The 27312-nt window shown below is 41.7% G+C and overlaps 1 long non-coding RNA gene across 1 annotated transcript in view; it reads left to right on the plus strand.

The window, feature by feature from the left end:
- LOC141729027 (uncharacterized) overlaps positions 1–27312 on the plus strand; it is a 113325-nt gene that overhangs the window by 53208 nt on the left and 32805 nt on the right. Inside the window, exon 2 of the long non-coding RNA XR_012580272.1 lies at positions 3742–3869. This is a non-coding gene — a long non-coding RNA (uncharacterized LOC141729027). The remainder of the gene's footprint in view (positions 1–3741; positions 3870–27312) is intronic.

Genomic DNA, 27312 nt, shown 5'->3' on the forward strand with positions numbered 1-27312 from the left:
TCATTTCACTAAATCTCTCCAGCTCTCCATATCTCCATAACCAAGAAACCAGAGGGACAAAAGGCTAAGCAGAATTTATTATTGCTCTTTATTATTATCATATCTTTTGTCTTCTTTTTAAGATTCATGAACCTCCATTCAATTAATTCATCAGAAGCCTGAAAAAGCTAATTGTGCGTTCATATATTTCCATAGGCACAGGCTCATTCCCGTGCCAGATGTCAATAATACCTGATCCATGCAAATGGAGCTGGGTTTGTGGCAGCCTGCTGCCCAATCTAATTAATGTTGTGACTCCAGTTCTCCTAAGTAAGAATGGAGTTTGGGTGTGGCATAATTTAAGGCCAGGGGTGGGCATGGTGAGAGACAGGGAACTCAACTCTGCATCTCTGGGGCTGAAATCTGAAATGCCAGTATCCCATTCCCAAGGCCCCTTATATAGGAAGGCAAAGCAAGAGGCTGGTTTTTAGCACAAAGAGGGCTCAGAAAAATCTGCAGTGCACTGCCCAGCCCTAGCAACTGTTTGAAGAGGCAGAAGGGGCTTAATAACTGGGGATCACACTGTGTCCCTCTCTGGTTTTCTTTGATCATCCTAACACTGTTGTTACCCCAGATCAGACAGTGCCAGACTGGCCACTGCACAATCTCAAGTGCTGGGCTTCCCAGGACAGCATCAGGACTTTGGTGACTTGTGGAAGTGATGTTTGTGGGTAAGTCCATAGGGCTAGGACCATGTGCACTGGCAAGGCAATGACCACCTCATTGCCTTCTCCAGGCAGGAAGAGTCTCTTTTATTTGGGGAAGATGCTTTTCTCAGGCCTGGATGAAATTTTATGTTTTCCAAAGCAGGTTGCAGCCAAGCACGGCTTGCTTTTATTTTTGTTGTCCCTAGATTATTAGCACACAGCTTGCTTTCAAAGATAACGATGTGGAAAAACAATAGCATCTTGCCAAACTCCTTCAGTGTACCATTTGCAGGTTGTGCTATTTTATCAGTGTCTTAATATGTACATTGCAATGGTGGGAAAACTCTGTTTTGTGAGCTACAAAGAGAATGAAAATACTGAAGTCCCTCCCTGCCCTGCCAAACAGACCTACCTTCTTCTGGCACTTTTTCTTTTCTATCATTGTGCTATATTGTCGGGATCTTGTTTAGCATATAAAAAACTACCGCTGCACTCTATTATCAAAGACATATTTGTTAAAACATGCATATAAAAGGATTTGTAATTGAAGAACAGCTTTGATATATTTAATAGGATGTAAAACTGCCATCCCTTTTTAATAGGAGATGCTTTATGTGCATTAGAAGTAATACAATAATGCTCTTCACTGAGCTGTACCCATTAGCAGGCTGTTTTTTCCCTTTCTTTTAGTTAATCTTAAAACTTTAATGTAATCTAAACACATTGACATCTTTTTTTTTTCCCTCCCCTCTCTGTACTTGGAAGTGCTTTGAATTGAACTTTGTTTCAAATAAGGGCTAGCAACAAATATGGCATCAATATCGAGGGCCCTGGTGCTGCCTGACAGATGGTCCATAAACCAGCACATCTCCTTGCCTTAGGAATGTTAACAGTAGCGGGAGTGTGGCGGCATGTGCGAGCGAGCACGCCTGAGAGTAACCTTGTGAAGAATGAACAGCTATAATGGCATTCTTTTCTATATTCCCATGTCTCAAATGTAATCAAATACCAGAGCAGCAGAAATAGAAAATGACAATCAAAACAAAAATAGTAATAGGTTTAATAGCAGTTTCTGTGCTTCAGTCTCGGAGTGTTTTACAAGGAAGCATTGTTAAATTCAGGAAATAAGGATGTAAGCTGGTAAAAAGAAAGTATGCTAAGTCTGACTGGTGTTTTGGGGTACTTGTGGTTTGATGTCTCATCTTACACAGAGCTGTTCTCTATTCCTTTCAGAACTCAGGATCGGGGAATAGTTTTCAAAATGGCTAATCTAAGTTATTTATTCTGGAAAATCACAGATGTGTCACTGAACCTTGTTAGAGGAAGCCAGGAAAGAGGCCATTTCTCCTGATTTCTGGTCTAGTGCCTCACCAGCAGCCAGCAGTACATATTAATCCTGATGGTTGTAAGAATATCACAGAATGCCTGAGATACTGCTGCTTCATGAACAAACTGAGACCATCAAAAGGAAAGTATCTCTCTCTTGTTTCAGAGGCATTACTTTATTGACCAAATACAAACTGACTGTACAGCTGCACTTCCTGCTTTTCCTAAGAATATCTTTTAGTTCCTTTATTCATGTGTCCTTTCAACACAAAAGATGTTATGCTAGTGATTGTGCTAGCAGGAGCTGGACAGCTGTGGGCCAAGGATGTAGTCCTTTGCAGAAAAAGATTGTATTCACCTGATTGTGTTCACCTGGTTTTTGTGGCAAGAGCTGAGCACTGGCCTGGCACTCAGGAGAGGTGACATGTTTGAAGAGATATGTTAGTGACTCTTGGGATGCTGCTGTCATCCAGGATTGTTTGTAGGAGGGAGTTGTAATTCTGCGTCTCTTTGTTGCCTGATGAATTTTTGGAAGAATTACTGTCCCTCTAGGCTGACAAAGTGAGTGGAATGGCAGGAAGTGGCCTGTCATCTCTCATGTGACTCAGCCTGAGCACTCTTTATAAGAACAGCCAGATTCTGTGCTTGGGACTACAATTACCCAGTGCTGCAGCTTTGCTGCCTCTATTGCTTTTCTTCAGCAATGTTTTTAACCTGGATCTTCTGGCCTGCACTGGAGCCCACAAATAGCCAGGGCAGCAAGTGGATGCATCCATTAAAACAATACAGGTATCTGAAAGACCTGTTAAGTTGTGAATGTAAATATTTGAATGTCAGAATACATTCTGCTAGTATAATTTGTGAATGACAGACAGAAAATTCCATTTCATCTAGAGAAAATGACATATTCTTTTCATAAAGGGAAGCAGTGCAAGTCATTCAATTTGCATTTGGATATTGCTATTGTTCAGTAAGTGTTGTGGGTTTGGGTGCATACTGCAAGAATCACACAAGGAAGTATAAATGTTTTCTGAAACTAGTTCTCTCTTGCAGATGGAAATTCAGCTCCCATCTCAGCCAATATATGAATTCTAAAAAAACAGGTGCATTCATTAAGTGTCTGGCTTATGAAAAAACAGTCTTTTTTTTTTTTTTTGCAATGAAATTAGTCTGAAATTTGGGGTGATTTAAGGTAGGTTTAAATAGGAATTAAATTTTTAAAAAACTCAAGGCAGAATTCAGAGATATTTTTACTGTTTTCTGTGTCAGCAGACTACTTCAGTAAGTACAGTTTAAATACTAAGTCAATTAATTGTCATAAATTCCTCAGGTTAAGTTAATTGTCATGAAGTGCTGACCAGCTACATCAATCAAATGGATGAAACACTTGGGAAATAAAGCACCAAAACAAATCCAAAAATCAGAATGGAAGAAAATAAGTACTACAGCCAATGCAACATAAAAATTCTATTCTGGGTTGTTGGTTGTTCTTCTAATATTAAAAAAAAAAAAAAAAAAAAAAAAAAAAAAAAACCACAAAAACATACTGGCAGAAGCGGTCCAGTGAAGTCTTGGACAAATCCCTGCCGTGTGAGCTCCATGTGAAGCATGAGCTCATCCCAGACCTAGCCAGACTCTACTGTAGAAAATTAAAAGTTATTTACTCATTTCAGTCAGCTTCTGGATTATACCTTTTCTGATCCAATTAGCTCTTACCTTTTTCTTGCAGGACAAAGTCATCAGCCTGGAGCACATCACCAAACAGAAAATTAATTACAGTTGTCTGCTGGGTTTAGAATGCTTGTCACTGGGACTAAATGCAGTAGTCCCCATAGATCTCCAGGCCACTGGACACAGGTAAATGATGCAGTTCTGCTTTTTGTTCATATTTGGTTCTGTACTCACGTAGCTAAGTTTTCAAAGCAGCCATCCTCATGAGGGTAAACCTGGTTTCAGTCAAGGACATCAACTGTAAGTCAGTACAGGTGACCTCAGAATTTGTACATTTAAATGTCAGTATATTTAAAGTGGTTCAGTCCTTTTTAAGAGTTAGGATAAATACTCCACAGTATTTTAATTCTAGCTCAAATGCTTAGCTTTTCTCTCCTTTTCTAATTACACAGTGAGTGTAAGGAAACTATTGGGCCAGAATTAAGTATAAATATGCATTCTAATAATCATCTGCCTTCTCTATGTGTAGAGGTCATGAAGGAGTGAAAATAATACTGTGTTATTTTAAATATGCTTTAGCAGTTTATTTCAGGAAAAAAGAATGAGCAGGGAAAAAAATGAGGGATTTACTTAAGACAGAGAAGTCAGAAAAAAATAGTTGAAACAAAGCATTCACAAAAGTGTGTATGAACTACAATGGATGAATGGCAAACTATCTTGATTTTAAAAAGGAACAAATCCTCTATTTTAAGCAACTACCTATGGCCTAGTCACTACATGACATGCATAGAGAATACATTGATAGAGCAAGTCATGCTTTAAGTGTGCTTCAAATAACAGCTCAATGCTACCTGCTGGCCAAATAAATAGGGGTGGATTCCTTAAGAGATCTTTCAGTCTGGAAAAAAAAGGTGTCAATTTACCTTGAAAAGGCATGCAAAGAAGCAGAAAAGGCACGTGTAGCCTTGTCTGAAACACATTCATTCCAGCTATTCTAAATATTCCCAAAACACAACATGAAATGTGCAGTTATAACACGGATAATTTTTGTTCACAGGAACAATGAAAGCTGCATTTGAAGGTACTAAATTTTCAAGAGGGAAGGGGAAGATATGGGTTCAATGTCAGTTGTCTGCTGAAGCACAGTATGTAGCTCTGTGAAAAACCCACAAGTATTAGCTACACCCACAGAGCAGAGATATGGCATTTCCAAAATTAGCGCTCCCCTTCACGCGGAATTAGTCTTCTGGGAATTAATTTCTTCCCTCACTCCCTGAAATGTGCAACAAATATATTAACCTTGAAACACCTTTCTGTCTCTCCTAAGCTTCACTGAAAATAAATCTAGGAGTCCTAGTCCTCATATGTGAGGCTGAGAAAGCAGTGTTAATGTAGTCTGCTTCCACAGAGAAATTCCACTGGGCCTCACTGCTGCAAGGCCCTGCACACATAGAAACAGAGTGGTCAGTCTTCTCTGAGAAATAACACCAGGTTCAAACTGTCCCTCTTGTGTAAGGTGTTCGTTACCCTTTTTCATGCAGTGTCAGCCATGTGAAGATTCCTAGTTGACTCACTTCCAGTCTGTGGAAACAAATTTATGAAAGCAAAAGGATGCAAGAGACTATGACTATAGATATGAGATTAATTGTCTGGGGGCAAAAAATCCACAGGGCTTTTACATTGCCACAGATGTCACAGCCTCACAGTGCTCTAATAGGCTGAGCCTGCCCAGTGCCTCCTCACGCTGCTCCTAAAGGCAGTGTCTCAGACCTGGGGCCTCACTTAGGCTGTAGAGCTTGCTGATTGGTACAAATAGATCAATGCTGGAACTAGCTCTTTGAGCAGTTGCTGGTCCCTACAAGTTACTCTTTTAGCTGTTTTCAGGGTGATGCTGGCATGGTGACAGAAATTCATGAAAATTCAGCTTCCCACTCAGGCCGGGAAGAGAAGGTGGCTCTCCTTTGATGCAGCATGTCCTACAAATAAAATAAACCACCTGTTCATTTTGCATATCTGTCCACTGGTGCAGAAATCTGCCCCCTCTGGGAGCCAGTAAAGAGGCAAGACAGCAGATTGGGTTGGATTTTGGGAAAAAGTCAGTTGGTGTTCATGTGCACAATGGAAATGGAGGTCTCTGGGAAACCAGGACATTTATCTGGGTCATTAAACAGAAGCTGTGGGTCACTTACAGGAAATGGGGTGCTGTGGGTAGTGTCTGGAGAGTAATAATGAGAGACAGGTAATGGCATCCAGTCAATTACAGTCTTATGTTGGCATTGTCTAAAACGGAAAACCCAACAGTCTAAAAGGCCATAACACTGATTCTGTAGAACATTAAACTATTACTTTATGCTGATGATATCCTACTGTTAATTAAGGACTCGCATGCTTCCCCTCCTGCTTATAATGAATATTGCTCTCTGAGTACAAAGTTATCATTGCACAAAATTAATGACTCTGAGACTGCCGGAATGCAGCTTTCTAGAGTTTGCCCTTCAGCCCTGCTCACCTCATGGAATCATAAGTGGGCACCCAAAAATATAGTACAAATACTTAGGGGCTGATATTACCAAAGCCTCAGACAATGTAATTAAAAACCATTTAAATCAAATTATCAAGCAGGCAGGAGAAGATTTGGAGGGATAGCCAGAGCTAAATAAAAGCAAACATGTGTTATTCAGTTTTCCATCCCATCAGGTTGTTAAAGTAGAGATGTGAATATTGTGTAAGTCAGCACCCTCAGAGTAATTGTCATAAATGATCTCACGGCAGTATTTCCCATGGCACCAACAGTTACATGTGTTGAGTTTCCTTTGAGCATAAATGTACATAAATGCCTGTAAAAAATTCCAACAATGACTAATTATATTTCTCACCCACATCTAAAAAAAAATTGAAGTCCTACAGTTCGGAGTACTTCACCTACTACTGAAACTCAGCTGTTTGTTTAAAGGGCACAGAGGTGGGTCACACAAGTGCCACATTCAGCACACAGAATGTGACAAAACCTAAACTGTACTGCCAAGTTCACATTTCACAAGTTCACAAGCTGCAGCCCAGGCTTCTGATGCAGTAAACCAGCAAAGTGTCCTTAAAAGTCACTGTAGAACTTACAAGAACCTTACACTGCAGAACTTACCTACAACTACAGCATATTTCAGATGACATAAATTTCAGGATGTGAGGATGAATTAAAGATGCACACAAAACATTCAAAAAGTATTTATAGCTCTTGGGATGAGAAATGTTACTATTCCCCTTAAATGTCATACAATTGGCCCAATTTTGTGCACCAAAATCATGCATATTTTTATGGGTTTTTATTCCTAAAAGGCATAATTTTGTATGAAAATTGCTGTATTTTAGGCAAGATTGTCTTTTTTCTCTTCCTCATACTGTAAACTAATATTGATCTTAAGCAGAGGTTGCATTTCAGTGGTGGCTGGAATAGATATATCTTTCTGGAAAGCACATGAAATCCTTAGCAATGAAAAGAAATATATAAATATTAATTATTTTTGGACTGACTTGAAAAATTAAATCACGACAGAAAAACTGATTTGAACACTATCCCATGATTTTTTGGCCATTCAGCATGTTCTGTGGAATTAATTTCACTTCTGAAAAAAGGCAGACAAGATCCATTCCAACAAGTGTGCTCAGATTTTTCCAGTCTATTGTGGGATTAGCCAGGTGGGGCCAGATAGCAGAAAGATCTTGCTGGGGAAATGGTCAAGCTGTTGTGCATGACAGCTGCCTGCCAAAACAGAAAGCTCATATGTGCCAGAGAAGGCAGTGATACATTTTTGTGATAAGATGGGGGCTGTAATTAAAAGGTGTCAGTGAAAGAGCAGTCTGGACAGCAATAGGTACATGGGGAAGGTGCTGCTGCTATGAGAACATGAGCAATGAAGATTCATGGCTATGAAAGGTGCATTTTCCTAACAGCTCTACAGCAAACACATGCAAAGTAGCGCTGTCAATACTTAAAGTTGGCAGAAAATGTTCAGCAGGTGGGAGTTCCTCTTCAAAACTGCAGCCTGAGAGGTATGCTTTTCTGCTTCCCAGATACCCACATTCTCTGAATTATATTCTTAGCAAATTTATGCATGAGAAATTGTCAGCTTTCTGCCCTGGCATTTGAGCTTCACAGAGTGAGTACCCAGGGTTCAAGTCACAAGAATATCTAAATTGACAGACACACAATAATTAAAGATCTGTAACATGTTAACATTGTTTAAAGACTATGGAACAATTGAAACAGCCTCAAGGACACTCATAGTTTCTCCTTCTGATCCATGTTTGGTTGTAGTAAACAAAAGGTCTTCTCATATATCATTATGAGAAGGTCATAATCACACTATGATTAAAGTAATGGACAAAAGAAGTGGGAATGAATAGAGACAGCTTAGTGTTAGACTTCTTTCAGAGTTATTTGGGGTGAACTGGTTCAGCTTATTGGTAAGAGGTTGTGCACAATAAGTCTGCTTGTGTTCCTAAATTATTCAAAATTTTTTAAGAAAAAATAACTCTAAGTACTTGCAGAAAAATGTATCAGAAACTGGCAGATAAACATCACAGATGAGGGTTAGATTCAATAAATACAAACTAATGCATGAAGAAAAAAAGTACTAGCCATGCATGCTCAGTGGTATGCTCTAAATCACTTAAGAAAGAAACACATCAGTGTTGGTCTAAGAAGTCAATAAACTAGAGGAAAGGCAAAAAGAACAGGACAGGAGACAATATTGTTGCATAATAATGCTGTTGCATAACTCCAATATGTGCTTGCACTCTAAATACTGGCTGCAGTTCTCATCCTGGTCTCAGCAAGGATCAAAGAGTAACTGGAAAGGATCTGGAGATGGATTATAAGACAAATCAAAGGAATTGGACAGATTCCTGTCCAGGAGTGATGGTACTATAGTAAGGAGATGACTGAGGGGTTTATAAGGAAAAAATATCTCAGCTGACAGAGCAGGGAAATAAAATGGTTATTATTTGGTGTTTTTCAGAATACAAGAATCAAATTTTACAGTTCATCTTCAGCATTCAGTTTAGAAAAAAAACCAGACTGATACTTTTCCATATGCTGCATATTTGAACCCAAGAACTACGTGCCACACGCTGCTGAAAAAACTCAGCATGTTCCCCAGTACACCATCAATTCACACGGGTGCAAAGTGTAATTGTACAAACTCATACAGGACTACAGCTCAAGCCTATGAAAGGAAAATGTCACAGCTAACTCAGGAGACCGCCAAGATATGGATCACTAGAGGCTGAAAAGATATTGCTGTACATTTACTTTCTTTGCCTTGGTGTTGCCTACTTGTGTGAAAGGGAGCTCTGGTTTGACCCAAAAAGCTGTTGCCTTGGCAGATGAGGCTTTTGGGTGTGCTCAGTCAAGCTGAGCCCAAGTCCTTCTGCAGCACATATTTCACACTACAGCTCTTGGAGCATTACTCTGTGTTCATGGGTGTAGCATGACCAGCTAAAAACGATGGCAGGAGATTGCCCAGAGTGGTTCTGTACACCACAGAGGCTGAAAAAATGAAAAGCCAGAAGATAGTAAAAGTAGAAGATAGCAAGTTTAAGGGGACAGGAACAGATGGACGCACAAGACTAAGGTTTAAGCCAAACTGTAAGTACAGCAGAGATGGAGTGTTAATCTGGCTGTGAAAGCAACCAGCCTACATAAATTCTGCTGGATACTGACTGAAGACATAGCCAGGAAAGAGCTTTTTTGAAGAGAAGAAAATCAGGGGCACACAGTCTGTATTTTTGCTCTCCTAAGGAAAAGATGCTGTGAAACATCAGCCAAACTGCTAGAACTGAGCTTAAATCAGGGACTAGTTTCTCATCTCAAATAAATCAGGGCAGCAGTAGCAAAGAGACAGAATCAACTATTTGAAAGCACTTCACCAATGTCACTTTAACACTGTGTTACAGAAATCAGTGCAGGTGTATTAAATTTTATCTATCCCAGTCAGCCAGCCTGTGTTTTTTTTCTTTCACTAAAAAACCCTGCATCACCACACTGCAAACTGTCTCTGAATAGCCTCATCAGACATTTGAATTTTCTTTGTGGCTTCAGTTGTTTATGACAAGAACTAAAGTTACTAGAGATTGGGCCATAGTGTTTTATTTTAAAGTACAGCGCATAGTTTAGGGTGAGTATTTTTGAGTCTTTCCATCACCAGATTTCTGTGCTGGAGCACTCTTTGTTAGACACAGCAGCATGAAGCTGTGGCCTTTCAGAAATACAAGAGGCCAATGGACCTCTTGGCCCTATTTCTTGAGCTACCTCCGAATTTTCTCACAGGTTTTGGAAGCTAAACTCTTGATCTCTGTTTTTTTACCTTATCCTCTGTCTTGTTGACTTTAATTGCAAATTCTCTGGGGCCTTAGTCTAGGTCTCTAGGTACTATCATACTACAAACAATATATAATAACAGTATCATATTTGATCAGCTGCCTTGTAATGGCTTTTTTCCTTCTGGGCTTTAAACTTTTTTTATTTGATTGCATCCTTGCCCTAATTTCAAAGAAGGAAAATAATAGATTTTCTAGAGAACAATCCCAAAAGTCCTATCTACAGCTGATCTGCAATTCAATATAACAGTTCTTTTCTTTTTCATGACTTTCAGATTTGAATAATATCATTTGTGTGATGTTACTCAATTTCTCTGTTTTAATTTGAAATCCTATTTTTAATCAATTAGGAAAAAATGACCTAATTAAGGAGTAATTTAGGCCAGCAACTTAAACATTGTTTTATAAAGTAGCTGCATTTAATTGGAAATGTGCTCAACTACTGCATTGCATTAGCAAGTAATTTGGAAGAAACAGTCAATGGGATCCCCTGACTGCTATTTCAGAAATGATAGTGACAAAGCTGAAGTCCACAGCAGTCTGATGAACTTGACTTTTACTAATAGCTTTGCTATGAGCCTAAAGGTCCAAGCAACTGCAGCCTCTCATTATACAAGACATAAGCACACAGTGACTTCTGGCTCCTGGGAGTCAGCACTGAAGAGTTCTGAAATGACTGATGGATATAAAGCCAAGAGCCAAGAACACAGAGAGGGGACCCAACTTGCTCAGCCCCATCACTAGTCAGTGGCAAACTCAGTAATAGCCCTTGGCTGCCAGAGTGCCCCCACACAGAGAACTAGGCTGTCACTAGCTAATGTACATGGCTAATAACATTTCTTAAAAACTCCACAACACCTTTTTCTTTCTGTATTTCCCCTTAGCTGGTAGAGATCCTAGCATCAGGGTTGTCAGAACTTTCCCTAAAAATGCCCACATGCCACAAAGGGAGGAAGGTTGTTTAAAAGCACTAGCATACCTTAGGAAAGAAATTCAACTTTGACACCCAGAGGATGTGTTACAGGTCACAGCTCTGCACTGGCTGCCATTAGTGTCACTCCCTTTTATCTGGACTTGTCTCTCCACTGGTGCTTTTCATTGGAGCAGCACTACAATGCAGATGGTTTTAGCATCAGAATGAGAACTTGTCTGACACTTTTGTGCTGTCTACACCATATTCCATTCTCATTTACTATTGGTGGTTTTAGCATTGCGTACTTACAGTAGTGCAGTGGGAAAAACAATTATGACTCTGCTGTGGGCATCAACACACTCTTGAAAGGCCACTGGTTTCCAGCTGATCACCTAAGGTTTCTTCACTGTAGAGTGGGTATTGCTAGACAAACTTATCAGCAAATTATTTATTCATGCTGGCTCAGAATTTTTCCTCAGATAACAGCTCTCAGGGAAACACTTACAAAGGCCTTCCACACTGACAGACCCCTTGCCACATGTTACTTCATGACTGGGAACAACAGCATTGTATTCCATTAAAAAAAAAATACCCAGAGGGTGCTTGCAGGCTCAGATCACTTCAGTATTATACTAATACTTTTTGTCATTTAGTTCATGTCAGGCTATTGTTGTTTGAATCCTTTGGTTGAAATCAAAGCTACAGAGGCAGGAGAGGTTGTCAAACACTTGGTACCTAAGTGGCTCTAACACCAAGGAAGCTACAGGAAGCCACTGAGCTGCTGGCCCAAAGCCCCAACAGGAGAGTGTACAATTTTGTTGTGCTGCAAAGCGGACACTTGGTGGACAGAAGAGAAATTTGGAGAGTTTAGTCCCATGATGCCTTACTTCAGGCAGGGAACAGTCTCCTTTGGCCAAGCAAAGCATGGAACAGCAGATGTGTAAAACTCACTGAGGCCAAGACGTACAGCAAGGCTGGTGCTCTGCATATCACCTCTAAAATCAAGTGTGCCTGGATAAAAGAACTCACAGCTTTTGTAGTCAAATATTGAGTTCCCCAGGAGATCTCTCTGAGGAGAGCACGCCTCCTACACCTTCCTTTAAGTCAATAGTAGCAATACATTATCAGATTGCCTGTTTTCCCAGATACATTAAATCTAGTGTGGCAAAGGTGAAAATGTTAGCTGTTTGCATCCTGACACAAAGTCAGCAAAATCCTGGGCCTTTCAAAAATATGAGCTTTGATTTTTAAATCCTGTCATACTTTAGGAGAGAGGATATGTTATGAACAAAAATTCAGTTAATATTTTTTTGTGAGAAAGAGTTGCAGGGGGCAGCCAGGTCTCAGGCGCTGCCAGGATTCTTAGTGCTTTGTTATTGTAATACCGGGTCGTTAAGGCTTATCTCCTTCTTTTGTATTAGTAAAAAGCCTGGCTGGGTGCGGTGGACCCTTCCCCCGAGGCTGTGCTCTCTTACAACATAGGGAAGACACCTGAGAGGGTGGGGGGGGTTATGCAAAGTGACTCCAAAGTCCAGAATGCTTTGTGGGACCCCGACTCGAAATGCAACGAGAAAACCCCAAAAACAACGAGCCAAATAAGAATTGAGAGACTAAAATGATGTCTGGACATGAGGAGCCGATGGCTGAGCCTGCAGAGATGCGGAGCCCCTCTCACCCTGAGCAGGGAATGGTCCCAACGCCGGGACTAGCCACCTGGGACGGTCACAGGAGCAACATCTGACGGGGACCTCACGCCCTAAAGCTCCCACGAGGACCGGATCCCCGACTCTGCCCCTAGTGGACAGAGCTGCGCATATCCTCCTCCTCCGAGTCGCCCTGGGAGACGCGACGGGGACTGCAGCCCTGCCGAGCCGCCCAACCCTGAGCTGATCACTTTTAATAAAGGCATTATAAAGAAGAAGAAGTCTCCTGGCCCTGTTTATTTCAGATATGCAGTCACCTCACCTAGTGGGCTCCTTCAGTGACAGCTCCGTTTCAGCCTTCTGGCAGCATGATTTTGGGAAAAATCAGGGCAGGATCCCAATCTTGCTGAGCTGTATTCGCATGAAACCACCATATCAACAGGATCTCTAGACTTCCAATGGAGTTTAGTGCAAGACACATCTTGCCCCAATCTACGCTTTTACACTAATGGGATAAATTTCCCCACCTTCTGGAGATGTCAACTTCCCCCGCCTTAGTTATTGAGGGAGAAGTTTCTATTCCAGTGTGCACTTGTATATTCAGTAACTAAAACCAGACCATCCAAATTCCAACAAAAGAGCTTGTAGGAAAGACAGGGCCTGTTTGAAATATAAGTTACAAGTATTCCAAGAAAAATATCATCAATATTTGTTTGCCTTCAACCCAAACATAAACACACTAAACTGGCCTGACCTACACTGTGTGCAAGTGTTTCCTGCCACAGTACCATCACCAGTAACAATCATCAGCATGGTAAGACTTTGTAATACTGCTGAACAGAAATGACTAAATTGCATGGAACTGCAGTGGGAAAAGAGGGAGAACTGGATCCTAAAAATATGATAATAATGCTGGGACGTGAGCTTCCCATCCCTTTGCTTTTTGGGGAGAGCTGGGAAGCATAAGAAAATGAAGGGGTGATAAGGCAAAATATGAAAGAAGAAGATAATGAACTTCTCTTCCAGCTTTCCTTCTGAAAGAGCCCTTGAATCTGATTTTAAGGACCTCAGCCATGGAAAGCACCAAGAACTCCATCACTGTTAGCTGCACAGCATCAGCCTCATTCACACTCATGGCTAATTTAGAATAAGACTGTTAAAGACTAATTGTTTGAATAAGTAGTGTTAACGACTGATAGTGATTAAGCGCTAACCATTGGCAGTGTATATTTGCTAATGAGTGTCAATCTAGAAAAATGCTGTTTTGAAGTTGGAAACCCACTTGATTTATCAGATGTTTAAACACTCCAACCACAGCAATTGCTAATTCCCTCACTGAAGTACTTATATGATGGGTGGATATTAATTTTTAATAACTTCTTACATTCCAAATGACCATCAGAAAATTCAGCACACAAACCCATTGAAATTTAGAAGAATTTCAAGCCCAAAGCTCTCTGCATCCCATTCAAACACATCAGCAAGCCTGGCAACCTTCAGATTTTGTGATAATTTGGTGCATGGATTAAATATCCAGTTGGATTCCCTCTGCCTAGAGCCTTTGGACCAGGATTTCTTCCATCAGCTTTAGAAGCCAAGGTTTTTGATGAAGAGCATAGAGGGAGACTGCTGGCTCAGCACGTGACTCTGGTGCTGGATAATCCACTGTGGAGACATAATTCTAGTTTGCAGCACAGAGAACCTGTATCTGACCATCCTGTGCTAAAACAAAGGTTTTCTAACAAAGGACAAATGCAATCAAAATGACATTATCCCAGTGGTGTAATGGCTGCTGCACATTCTCCTGACACAGAATGGGAATGGGCTCATGTGAATCTTCACCAAGAGGATTGGATACCAGTAAAAAACATGTAATAGGAAAAAGCATCTTGATGCCAAAGCCAGGCATATATATTATATAATATTATAATATTTTTATATAAATACCTATTTATGTTTTGTTTGTTTGCAGTTGTGGGTTTGTTTGGTTTGTGGCTTTTGGTTTGTTGTTTTTTTTTTTAAACTAAGGATTATTAACTACCCAACAAAACCACGAGGAGAGTGGGAAATTAGGAAAATACAGTGGTTCTTGATTAATGGAGTAGGATAAACAAGTCAGTTGTCCATTCTGCCCTTGAAATCAATGAGTTACCACAACTCTCAGCAGATGAGAGAGGTTGTTGGGGTTTTTTTCCTTAAAAGCAAGAGCAATCAGTGCTGATTAATCAGCCCCAGACTAGACATTTAAGAGGGTCCACAACTGCAACTGTAAGCACTTATAAATTCCTGTCTTGACTGAACGTAATGATGTTTTACAGAATAAGAACTATGTACTTAGTACACAAAGTCTGATAGTCTGGCTTAGTTCTGTTTGCTTTATATCTGGAAGGAAAGGCTGATTTTTACATGCCAGCTCTGACTTTCAAAGTTCATTTAAAACCACTTGTTTCTAACTGGTAGCATGTAAGTTGGCATCATAGCTGAATTTTCCTTTGTTCAACTGAAAAAAGTTAACACTGTATAATTTTATTCCTACTTGGAACACAAGAGCTACTTATAAACTGCACTTAATATTGAACATTTAGCAATTAAAAATCCCTTGTACAAGCCTAGACCAAAGAAAAAGTACAGGAAGAAATGGGAAGAAAGGCTGCATTTGTGTTGGAAGTAATCCAGCTTGGCAGATGAGCAGCTTTACCTCCCATAACAGTGAGATGCTGCTTCTACCTGCCTGCACGAGGACCAGCAGCAGTGATGGGTACTGATTGGAAAGCCTGAACAGTGCCAGGGGGTGGCATTACAGGTGTCAGGCTGAGTCAGAGAAATGTGCTCTGAATGGCTGGTGCCAGAATGCAATTATTTAAGAGGTAAAAAAAACTCAATAGGAAATAAACCCAAATGAAAGAGGATTAGATGGTGGACAAGATTATCCTATAAACAGGCCCTCACTTTTGCTTCCTTTTAATTCAGCTGGGGGCCAAGGAAACCCATGTTTCCAGTGCTAATGGGCCTTGTTGAAGGCATTAAGACATTTTATAAAGAATGAGAGGCTGAGGGATTAGGAGTGACGGGAATTCACTGAGCGTTCATGAATTAGCATCAAAGGATGTCTGCCTCCATGGGAAGTTAAAAGCAGAGCTAAATGGAGATACCATTATAGGAGGAAAATGGCACAGACATTTTTTTAGTTAAAAACAATATTGTTATTATATAACTACAGCTCATTATACATGTATGTTAATTTCTGTCCTGAACTTCAAGATATAAAGCAGACTGAGAATTTCTATTCAGTCTTGCTTATCATGGAAGTACAGGGGATATTAACTTTGGTAAGAGGATTAGTGCATGCTCAGGGTCTGGGTCTAGAGTGGGACTTCATGGCATGATTGCAGCCTACATAGCCCATACAAATACTAAATGCTGCAGCTGTGTGTACTAAAGAAAGGCAGAAAAATCCCAAACCACCTTTATTTCAGAAAAATGGCTAAGAAAAGCAGGCCTGTTAGAAAACAGCTCTCTACTAAGCACAAACAGCTACATAGGAGTAGTGTTGTGGGGCTGAAAAGCCCCATGTCCATCAGGTCCAAGTGGCACAGCAGCCTGCTGGGTGAGCAAATGGTGAAAGCAATTTCTGAACCTCTCTGTCTGTATGTGTTCATTGCAAATAATGGCTCATGCTCCTTCATGTGCAAATGCTCCCTGACTGTGAATACCAGAAATCAAACTGGTCCTTATTGCCATAGCCCAGAAGGAGAAGCAGAATGAGAGAAAATCTGGAAATAATGAAAAATATTTCTCTATCTGAAACTCATTATTTTTCTAGCTACTGGGTTTTCTTTTGGTCCTTCAGCTTCTGCTCACTGTGGTGATGTAATACCAGCAGGTAATTAAATTCCAAAGAAGCTGTTCCTCTTAATTCACTCCTATAGGTAAGGGAGGGAAAAAAGCAAAACCTATGTGTTGAGATAACAGCTTACTGAAAACACAAAGCAACGGAGTAAGAAATGCACAATAACAACCACAATATTAATACCAAGAGTATGCAAAACCAGAGGATGTTTTACTCACAAAAAGGTGTTGACCACCAGGATCAAAAACAAGTTGGTGGACTCTTGTTGTAGGTTGTGTCCTCGTGGCTTCTCCAAACGAGGATCAGATGGTGACTGTTCCTGCACACCACATCCCATAGCCATCAGGAACAAAGGCAAGATGGCAGGGGAGGCTCCCATGACTAATGTTTCCTGCCCCCTGCCCAAAACAACAAAAAACAATGAGAAAGAAACCCTCTGGAAGCTGCATCATCTGAGCTGGGTCATACTGCTCTCCACTGGGCTCAGCTCTGCTTCCTTCCACTAGATCAGGTTGCTCAGAGCCCCTTTGAGCGTGGCCTTTTCACACTGTGTTCATGGGCACAGCTCCTTATTCAGGATGTGCACGGCAGCTGGAACAGTCATTAACTCATCACTCCATCACTCCATATTTCAGCAGTTCATATTCTTGGTACAGTGATTGACTTACAATCCTGTCAGAGCCCCCAGTGCCCTGATGAACAGAAGCTGTAATTTAGCTTAAGGATGGGCAGGGCTCTCCCCAGCCAGGAGCAGAGCAGGCAGCAGCTTCATCCTCAGCAGGCAGCCTGGCTCCTTCCTCACAGATTAAGTGAACCCTGGGCAGGTCTCTCCCCATCTCCTTTCAAGGGCAGGAGTGATGTACCCCAGCACACTCGTGGCTCCCCCTCAGCAATTTGTGGGGTGGCACCACTGGCCTAGTTGGCCTAACTCTCTGCAGATGAACCCAGGACTAAACTGGTTCTTCCCTCCCTGGGAATGAAGGCAGTTTTTCCTGAGAAAACCATCAAAATGCACCTTCACATGTTACACTTGAATAATAGTTTACCTGTTTATTAATTAATAATTAAGTGTTTAATAATCAGCCAATATTTGTAAACTAGTAATTCATTATTATTTGTATACTTGTAAGTTGTTTATTCAACACATACTCAATATAAAACTATGATTCTTATAATCAAGTGATCACAACAATTTCTTTACAGCCATCTCAAGAGTGCCCCTGGTGCTACAGAGAGTAGGAACTGAGGTCCCCCTGCCCCACGAACATGGCAGGAGCTGGGCAGGATCAGGCAGCATCCTGGCAGTCACTCTGTGCAGGTCTGTCCTATTATAGCAACCTAAGGAGGTCACTGGGTGAGAGAAGGACGAGAATCTTTTTTCTTGATCAGAAGGCTGGATTTATTGATATATGATATATAATACATTATAACTATACTAAAAAGAATAAAGAGAGAGCTTGCAGAGAGCTGCTAAGCTAAGAATAGAAGAGAAAGAATGAATAACAAAGTTCTGTGTTCAGGGAATCTATCCCTGAACTGCTCCTGTGATTGGCCCTTAATGGTACACATGGAAGATGAGCCAATCACAGGAACCCCTGCCACATTTCACAGCAGCCGATAACAATTTGTTTACATTTTTTTCTGGGGCTCTGCTTCCCAGAAGATGGACAAATCCCAAGGAAAGGATTTCTATGAAGAAATGTCTGAGACATTGTCCCCTTGGCCTCAGGGAGCTGCGCAGAGAGCAAGAGCTAGCAATGTCCAGGTGTAAGAAATCAAGAAAGAAAGGCAAGAGACACAAATGGATTAGTTGAGACCTGCTAGTCAAACTGAAGGACAAGAAGGAAATGTACAGGCAGTGGGAGCAGAGACAGGTATCCTGGGAAGGACATAGGGACACTGCCTGATTGTGTAGGGATTGAGTCGGGAAGGACAAGGTGTGGTTGGAGCTGAACTTAGCAAGGGATGCATCAGTGGTGGGTGAGAGGCTGGACATGAGGCAACAGTGCATGCTTGCGGCTCAAAGAGCCAAAAGTGCCCTGGGTTGCATCAAAAGAAGCATGCCCATCAGATCAAGGCAGGTGATTCTGCCCCTCTACTGTGCTCTGGTGACAAGCAAGTCTAGAGGAGGCCACCAAAACCATCAAAGGGCTAGAACACCTCTCTAGTGAAGAACAGCTGACAGAGTTGGGTTTGCTCCACCTAGAGAGGAAAAGGCTCCAAGAAGACCTTATTGTGGCCTTTCAATACTTTAGAAAGATTCAGACTAAACATTTTTTACAATAAGGGTAGCAGAATACCAGCACAGGTTGCCTAGAGAGGTGGTAGGTGTTCCACCCCTGAAACATTCAGGGTCAGGTTGGACAGGACTCTGAGCAATCTGATCTATTTGAAGATGTCCTTAATGATTGCAGGGAGGGTGGACTAGATGATCTTTTTAAAGTCTTTCAGAACACAAAATAGTCCATAATTCTATTGTTAAAAATTTGATACTGTTCACCAGGAACAAGCAAATGACAGGAGGTGAGGGGATGTGAAGGCTACAAAGCTGCGTGAAATAAAGTATTACCGGTGGTTTTGATCAGCAAAAAATGACACAGAAAAAGAGTGAATAATATGACTAATGAAGAGATAAGACTTTGAAACACTTTATTTAAGGCTGTTCCATGACTGCCCAGTGAAGCAAACTGTTTCAGGGACTCTTTAATGGGAGTAGTCTGTACTGTGGGGAAAAGAATCCACAGTAAAAAACAATGCTCAGTAACCAACTCATACCTCAATCAGTAATTACATGCTTTATATTACACGTACGTATGATATCCACTCAGCACCAAGTCTGGAAAAAGAAGAAGCCCCCAGGCCAAGCACATATTACAAACACAGAAGAAATACCAGATTATTGATGTCTTTTAAAATTTTTTCTTCTCAGTAAATATGTGAAGGTAAAAGAAGCTCCTGGACTACTAGAAAAGGAAGCTGAATAAGATGCATCCATCACATGCCACATAGGAAAGCAGACAGGGTGCATAGGTAAAAGAACATTGTCATCAATTTCTACGTAACTGTTGTAGTCTGTGATGTGGTGAGGTGTTCCAACTCACCCCTAGGCAGGCTGCACACAGAGGGTAGAAATATCTCCCCTGTTCTGTAGGGGAGAGACAAGCACTGGGCTGCATCCCCAGAACAATGTCTCCTGCAGGTTGTACTCCTGTCTGCCAGCCCTGAGACAGTAGAGATCCAGGTCTAGGCAAAATGAACAACTAAAATATTTCTAGATGCAGGTGTAGTGCAGGGCACACCTCTGAGTTGTAACTCAGAGTTACAACTTGCCATGTTTCCAGTTGCCTGACTGTGCAGTTTTACCCTTCTCCTGCAGAAGCCAACCAAACAACCACACTCTCCTGTTGAAGAACCCAAGTCAGGATCTGTATTTAACTCCTCCCCCCTGCATATGTACAAAGGCATTACACGTTTAGTGTGTAATTAGGAAGGTAATCTAACTTTGCTACAACAATTATTTTTGCTTGTTTCTGAGTACCAATGTAAAACTCTTCCTTGATTTTGTTGCATGAGATGTGACAGAGGAGAAATTTGTCACACTTGGCTCTTTCTGGAGGGGTGCCTGAGCAGCTTCTGGTTTGCATAGGCTGCTGTTCTACTGGACCTGAATAAGATGTTGAGCTTTGATGACAGGCTGCTGCAAAGAGCACATGACTTGTAGGGTGTCACAGCAGTTTAATTCTCAGAGTTGAGGGGATTTTCTTGTTAGCAAAAGCTGCTTTGTTGTCTGACATGTGGGTTCTATGGACTTGCTGGCAAAGACATGGAGTCATACTCTCTAAAGGGCTTATACATTACCAGTGCGAATTTTTTCTCCTAATGATTTACGATTTAAGTGCCTAAGTTTCATTTTTGGGACAGAGTCAGGGAAGTATTTTGGAACCTGCAGTTATAAAATAGCTCAGTAGAAGGATTATCAAAACAACTCATAAATGCTTCCAAATCTGCACCACTGGGACCTTTTTGAAGATATGCACCTGTCAATACCCTTGAGTTGTCTTTAGTTTACAAAAATTCAAGAGTTCCTGAGTGAGGAAGGGGTTATTTGAATATCAAGTTAATTTCAAAGTACTGAATTTTTAAAAATGCAAACTTCCTCTAAAGCAGTAGAACCTGGTGTTGATTTGAAAAGGGGAGGGGGAATGAAGTTTGGGTTTTTTTCAAAAATATGAAAATTTTAATGCAAAATAGAAACTGAGCTCTTTGAAACAAACAGTCTCTATTCCTTACTTCTCTTCCCATGGGCTCTTCATAGGAAAAACCAATGCAGCTAGGCAGGGAGCAATAGCCCCCAGGGGCTGGTACTCAGGGAGGCAGATGGCCTCTGAAACCAGGCAGCTGACCGCGGCACGTTACTGCCCAGACCAGGCCCACAGCACATAACATCCCTGCAGCTTCCAGACACGTGATACACCCTGATTCCTCATGGGAGGGAAACAGCCTGCCTGGGAACTGCCTGGCTGTTTTAGCCAGAGGTCTTGCGGCAGCATGATCCTCCTGTGCCATTTCATGTTCCCTGCACTGGATGCTTCACCAGCACCACCACACACAAGCGTTTAGGCATGTCTTTTCTCTTACTCTGGCCTCAATTTCTCATTACAGAAGGCCATGTCAGCAGCAATGCTTCCTCCCTAACCTTTGCATTTTTAGCCTTTGGGTAGTGAGTACACAACTTTCATTTTCTCCTGCTCCATCTCTATAGGCAGATAGGGTGACAGAAAGGAAGGCATCACTATGCACAAGGGAAGGAGTTAAAACCAGAAAGAATATGCAGCAACTTTCCTTCTCCCCATTTATGAATAATTTTGCTTCTCCATCAGTCCTCGGTAGCATGGCTGCTCCCCAGTCAGTATTTCTAAGAACTGCAGCACTGCCTGCTCAAGCCTAGAGTTGCCAAAAAGGGATCTTCTATCTCTCAAAACCAGGTGAAAGCTGTGTGCCTCCCAGCTGAACAGAACATGGGGGGGAAGTAGCAGAGGTGTGTCTCTCGGCTGCCTCTGCTTCTAACAATCTGCTTTTAGCCACTGTCACATGTAGAAGGCTGCCTGTTTACTGCATTTCCAGACCAAGAACAGATCCTGTCTCCTCAGGAGACAACTCCTCTATCATGGCATTGCCAACGTGCCCTCCTCACTGTTGGTAGCAGCTACCTGTTACTGCAGAGATGTTTAATTACTTGCAGAGCTCACCAGTGGGGTGCTCCCACTCACCGTACATTTTCCTTTAGAATTTGCTATTCCTGCTGCAGACTACAAAAAAGGAAATATTTTGTGCCCAAAGGCATGGCTGCTTTTTTCCCAATACTGGCTGTCTTGGCTTATAGAAGATGAGGGTTAAACCTGCATGTCTAGCATTGAATATTCAGGCTCTCTGCATGCTCCATACACATTTTATATACAAGGGGTATTGGGATGGACTGGGAGATGCCCCAGCAATCTGACCTGGATGCACTTCAACAATTTTATACAAAAAAAGTGCATGTTAGTGTAATACACATACAAAGCCAAAACTTGCACAATGGCAATTTTAAATTATCACACCTTTATAGCATTTACTTGTTCAATGCTTTTTAAAACATAATGATGCAATCAGCAGACTTTAACTTTTGTTTTTTAGTATACAAAGAACATCAAAGGTACTAACATGAATGTAAAAGTTACAAGGATGATCAAAGGGTACTGACAGTAAAAGCCGTACACTGAAGTGTGTGAAAATTTAAATATGGTTTTTACAGTCTTTTTATGAGTCATATGGATAGCAAAATAGGGAAAACACCCCAGCACATGCCTTATCACACTGCAGGCATTATCAGTCCTCTCTGAGGCCACCTCTGTCATGGATGTTATTTTACAAGAATCAAAACATTTTGATAGCTACAGGGTACTGAAACCATTGCACAGTTCCCTAACAGCCACCTGTGCCTAACCTTCCCATGCTGGAAACGTGCACTGTTGCCAGCACACACCAAGCTCATCAGCACAAGCCATATTGGGAATAAAGAGCTTCCCTCAGTGGGGCAGCCAGCACAGAGGCTCCTTCCTGGCCGAAACAAACTGCTGGGAATGGCAGATGTCTGCTCCAGAGTGAGCAACTCACAGAAAGGGCTTTTGATACCCGGTAGGGTTGGGCATGCTGCGCTATCTGGCATCACCACTGTTGCTGGGAATGTTGCTTCAGCATTTCTGCTGTCTAGACATACCATTATTTTGCCTGTGCAAAGCTGCCTGAGCCATCTCCTGCCCATCAATCCCCCAAGAGGCCTCTACCAGACATGCTGGGAAGCTGCCACACACACACTGACAGCACCTTTTGGAGGAGGGAGTTTCAGCATAACAGCAGAAAAAATAATAAAATCAGGAGGCTTAAATGACTTACGCAGGGTCCCAGAGGAGTGTGGGGTAAAAGCCAGCTGATCTCCCAGGCAGAAATAAAGGCTGAGGGTAACACAGGAGCCAGGATAAAAGCACAGAGGTGGCAACAAGGTGACAATGCATTTGCAGGGCTTCTGTGCACTAGGGCTTCCTATGCTAACCCCTTCTTCTGCAGGGGAAGGCCAATTTCATTTCAAACAGCAAATTTAGATTCAAATACAGCTCTGTTCCTTCCCCTCCGCCTTTGGCATGACAAAGGGGAAAGCTGTTGAGCATGAAGCAGAGCTTTCCATGTTTTGATCCAACTCTACATCTGTATATTTGATGCTGTTTCTTCTGATTCCTTCTGCCTACCAGGTTTCCTCCTTCAGGAACTGAGGCTGACAAACCTATTTAATCTTTCATATTGGCACAGTGATAACTTCTTTTTAAATATTTCATATTGTTGTACTGATAAAGAACATAAGACAAAACTTGGCATGAACACAGTCCAGAGGAGAATCTGCTTAAAAATAAAACACTTGGGAGAATGGAAGGAAACAAGTAGCCATGTGGCTGGAAACAAAATTAATTTAAGGTAAGCAGGTCAAGCCTATAATGAAGTGCTTGTAAACAAAGAAAATCCAAACATTTCTACTAATCATCAGCTCCAATTATTTCACTAACACCCCCTCATTAGATGTACTTAGTGGCTTGTAGCTATTCTATTTTCTAAACCCATGTGCTGTCATCCTTTCTGAGATGGCTCCAGAGGGCAGAAATGTAGACACATGCAAGCATTAATCCAGCAGCCTGGCCAGCCAAGGCACAGATGCATTAGGTGGTGGCTGTGATCCTTTGCAGTGTGTGTGCCACAGTGGCAGGGTGGAAATTGGGAGCAATATGCTGCTGGTGCCAATGCTGACTTGGTTAACATTCCACAGTTATCCAGACATTAGAAATGGCCCCTCTGGGTCCAGAGTTGGGTTCAAGAGAGCCCAACATACAAAGAGCTGCCCCCATGGCAAGGGAGACAGGCCATAGCTAGGTTAAAGCAAAACTTTGAATGTACAAGCCTATTGCTGCAGCTTGTTGCTGCCACCCTGATCCACAGGGGGATTGCCTATAAGCTAAATCCAGGGACTTGCATTTGGCACTCCACGGAAATGTCCAAGGCTGTGGCCATCCCTTGAACTTTTATGATTTATGGCAGCCCCAGGCCCGAGTGTGCCCCCTGCCAGACACAGACATGGTGCTCTCAGCTTGCTGGACTGCCCTTTGCAGGCTCCAGCTGCCGTAAGGGGCACATCTGGGAGTGCAACCCAGAGCACTGCTGGCCCACAGCCCTGCCTGCCTGCCCTCCTGTGTCCTTTCCACACACCACAGGCTTCAGATACCTCAGCATAGACAAAGCTTGTAAAAAATTGCAAAGTTTAAAAAAAAAGAAAAAGTCTGGTGGAAAGCTAAAAGAGCTTCTACTTACTGGCAAAAACCAGAAGGGAAGAAAAAGCAACCACTAGGCAATTAATTGAAAAATTATTGGCAGGCCAGGCCAGGGTGTTGCTGCAGCCTTTAATGATAAATGATAATAGGACCAGTCAACACTATGCAGCAGGATAATACAAACACACCCTTCTAGAGTGAAAGCACAAAATGAGCCATACTATTATCATAAATAGATTAATTAACTAGAAAGAGAACATTAAAGAACAAGGGGTTATTAGCGTGCAGCCAATAGCCTATTCCAAGTGTGAATTTGATGAATACAGGTAGCCAGAAATGTGGCTCACAAACATGGGAGCAGATAGCAGAAAAATGTTTTGGAAACTGCACAGCAATTATCCCCTCCTGTGGCTCCTGGCTCCAGCTGTGGGGGAGCTGATGACTCTGGAGGCCACAGGGCTCCAGCATGGAGCTGGGAGCTCTCTGATTGTGTGCAGCTGAAGGTCAAAGGCAGAACCTGGCCAAAATATGATGAGACTTTTCCATCTGCCTGCAAAACACAAGCTGCCTGGCAGGAAGGCTCACAGTGGGTGCTGAGCAATGACTTAGGATATGTAGCAGGAGGTTATTAAAGTTTCAGTAAGAAACACTTTGAAAAATGACTAAATGTCATAGTTTATTCTTATTAAGAGTTTTCCTGGTGAAAATAACGCTGCTTTTCCCAACAGCAGTTTGTCAATTATACATTTTGCATCAAGAAAAATGTTTGCCATTTAGAAATATCGAGCAAAACTCCATGTTAGATACAGGAAACAAATAATGGACCTAAATGTGGAATTTACTCAAAGCAATCTGGGTCATGTTTTGTCACAGCTGACATGACAGAGATACCTATAAATAACATGTTTTGGGGGGCAACCCATCCTTTTCCCCCAGTCCCCTACAAACTCATATGGTGCTGTACAGCAGGGAGAGATAAATGTATTTTCTCATGCAGAAAAAAGTACAAAATCCATGCATTTCATTCCTAGATGAAAACAAGTTTTTTAGTTCACACCTGATTTCATTTTGAGAATCTCTCAAGATGGAGTGTTTGTACCTGTAATAACTAATCCTCTTTCACTAGCACGAAGGTGAACTTAAAATGGGGTTCTGGACCTCCAGAAATGTTCACATCTGAGACAGAGAATTTAACCCCAAATCTTTAATCTCCAGCACATCTGGAAATAAGGGGAAGGAGCAGTCTAAATGCCTGGCCCTGGCAAAGTCTGTGTAACATATCCTGATTTAGGAGGAGTCAGGCCAATGCAGGGTACTCCTGAGGCTCCTGCACAGTCCTGCAGAAACCAGGGACTTGAATTTAATAATAAATTCAGTCTAGCAGGTGTGATTTATGTTAACACCTAATGACATACTTATAATGTTGGGTTTAATATTAGTATTTGTCCAGCAGCATTTCTGACAGGCTTTTGGAGATTACATTTCTATTAATGGAGATAGGGTGGTTTCTTTCCATCATATTTTCTCACCCTGCACTTCTCACTAACTGTGGATAAAGGCTCAGCATCGTTTCGTACCAGAACTGGACTCTGCAATGCAGAGCCAGAGAGGAAAAATATGCTTTACATTTCCCCCAAATATCAGGAAGACGAGATCCTCATACAGCTGATTTATTTGGTAGAATAGATTCAGACCAAAATTAAGTGAAAACATATGAACCACTGATGCTTTAAAAACAGTTTGCTGCCATAGGCTATCATCACAACATTATTATCTGTTATTATCACAACAGTTCTAGCAGAAATTAGGACCCTCTTTGCTGGCAGGCAGCCTGCATGGCCTTTATGGAGAGAGAGACAAGAGAAACCCCTGTGCTTTCTAATACAGATGTAACATCAGCTGTACAGCATAAATACCTAGAGACTTTACCACATCCCAGAGAAATACATCACCCAGGCTGTTTTAATCTCATCTTTAATTCCCTTTTTGCCTTCCACAGAATTTATGAAAAGATTGCAGAGATCCACAGTATCTCATCAGATATTTATTTATTCATTTAAAATATTAATATGGGAGAATCCCATTACAATATTGCCAAGCAGGAAGCACGAGACAGAAGCAGAAAGGTTCTGCAAACTGGTAGATACAGATACACATAACACCTCCCTAACATCTTTCTGTGTTTTATTTCATCACTTCTTTGAAGCCAGCTGTGGGGAAACCTTCAAGTGCTTTCTGCTCTTGCAAGGCAAAAATTGATTTGTACTGATATTTGGAAGGGTTTCTTTGCAAAAGTTTCTGTCTGGCAGGGATTCAGATGGGGACTGAAGACCTCTGTTTTCATCCTATTCAGGCTTTGAGGGCTCACCTAGAAAGGCCTCCAAGGAGGAAAGCTTTGCTGAGCATACTGAATAATTTTCCTCTAACGATCTGACCCCTTCTGTGTCTCTTACTTCAAGAAGGATATGGACCTTTTTAAAGAGACAACGAAAAGTGAGATGTTTCACCAAGGAGTGGATTCCTAATCCCAAAGTTCTCAAGAGGATGCTACTCACTAGTTTATATTCTTTGAGATCCTAAGGCATTTAAATTTGATTTCCCTCAAATGAAAACACTGATTAAGTAGGCTTGCTCCAAACAAAACTTGCAAACTTTAGGAAAAGGGTAATGTTGCCTTGCAGCTCCCCCTGGAAAGCCCTTTCCTCCCAGTTGTGGCATCCATAATCCCTATTTGTACAAATTCGTCCACAGGAGCCTCTGGTTTTGACTCAAGCCCCTTTCCCAGCTGCATGTCTGGCACCACTTTGCCAACACTCAACACAGACCTGCAAAGTGGTATCTGCATCTTGCAAATGTTAATTCCCCTGCAGCAGAAGCAGGCTGGGGATCACCTGTCAGGCTTGTCCCTGTTGTGCCAACAAAGCCAAGACACAACTGTGATGACAGCTCTCAGAAATGCAGCTGGAAAATTCAGGCTCATTTTAGGATCCAACAA

Source organism: Zonotrichia albicollis, chromosome 5, assembly GCF_047830755.1.
Source record: "Zonotrichia albicollis isolate bZonAlb1 chromosome 5, bZonAlb1.hap1, whole genome shotgun sequence".
Classification (NCBI taxonomy): Eukaryota; Metazoa; Chordata; class Aves; order Passeriformes; family Passerellidae; genus Zonotrichia; species Zonotrichia albicollis.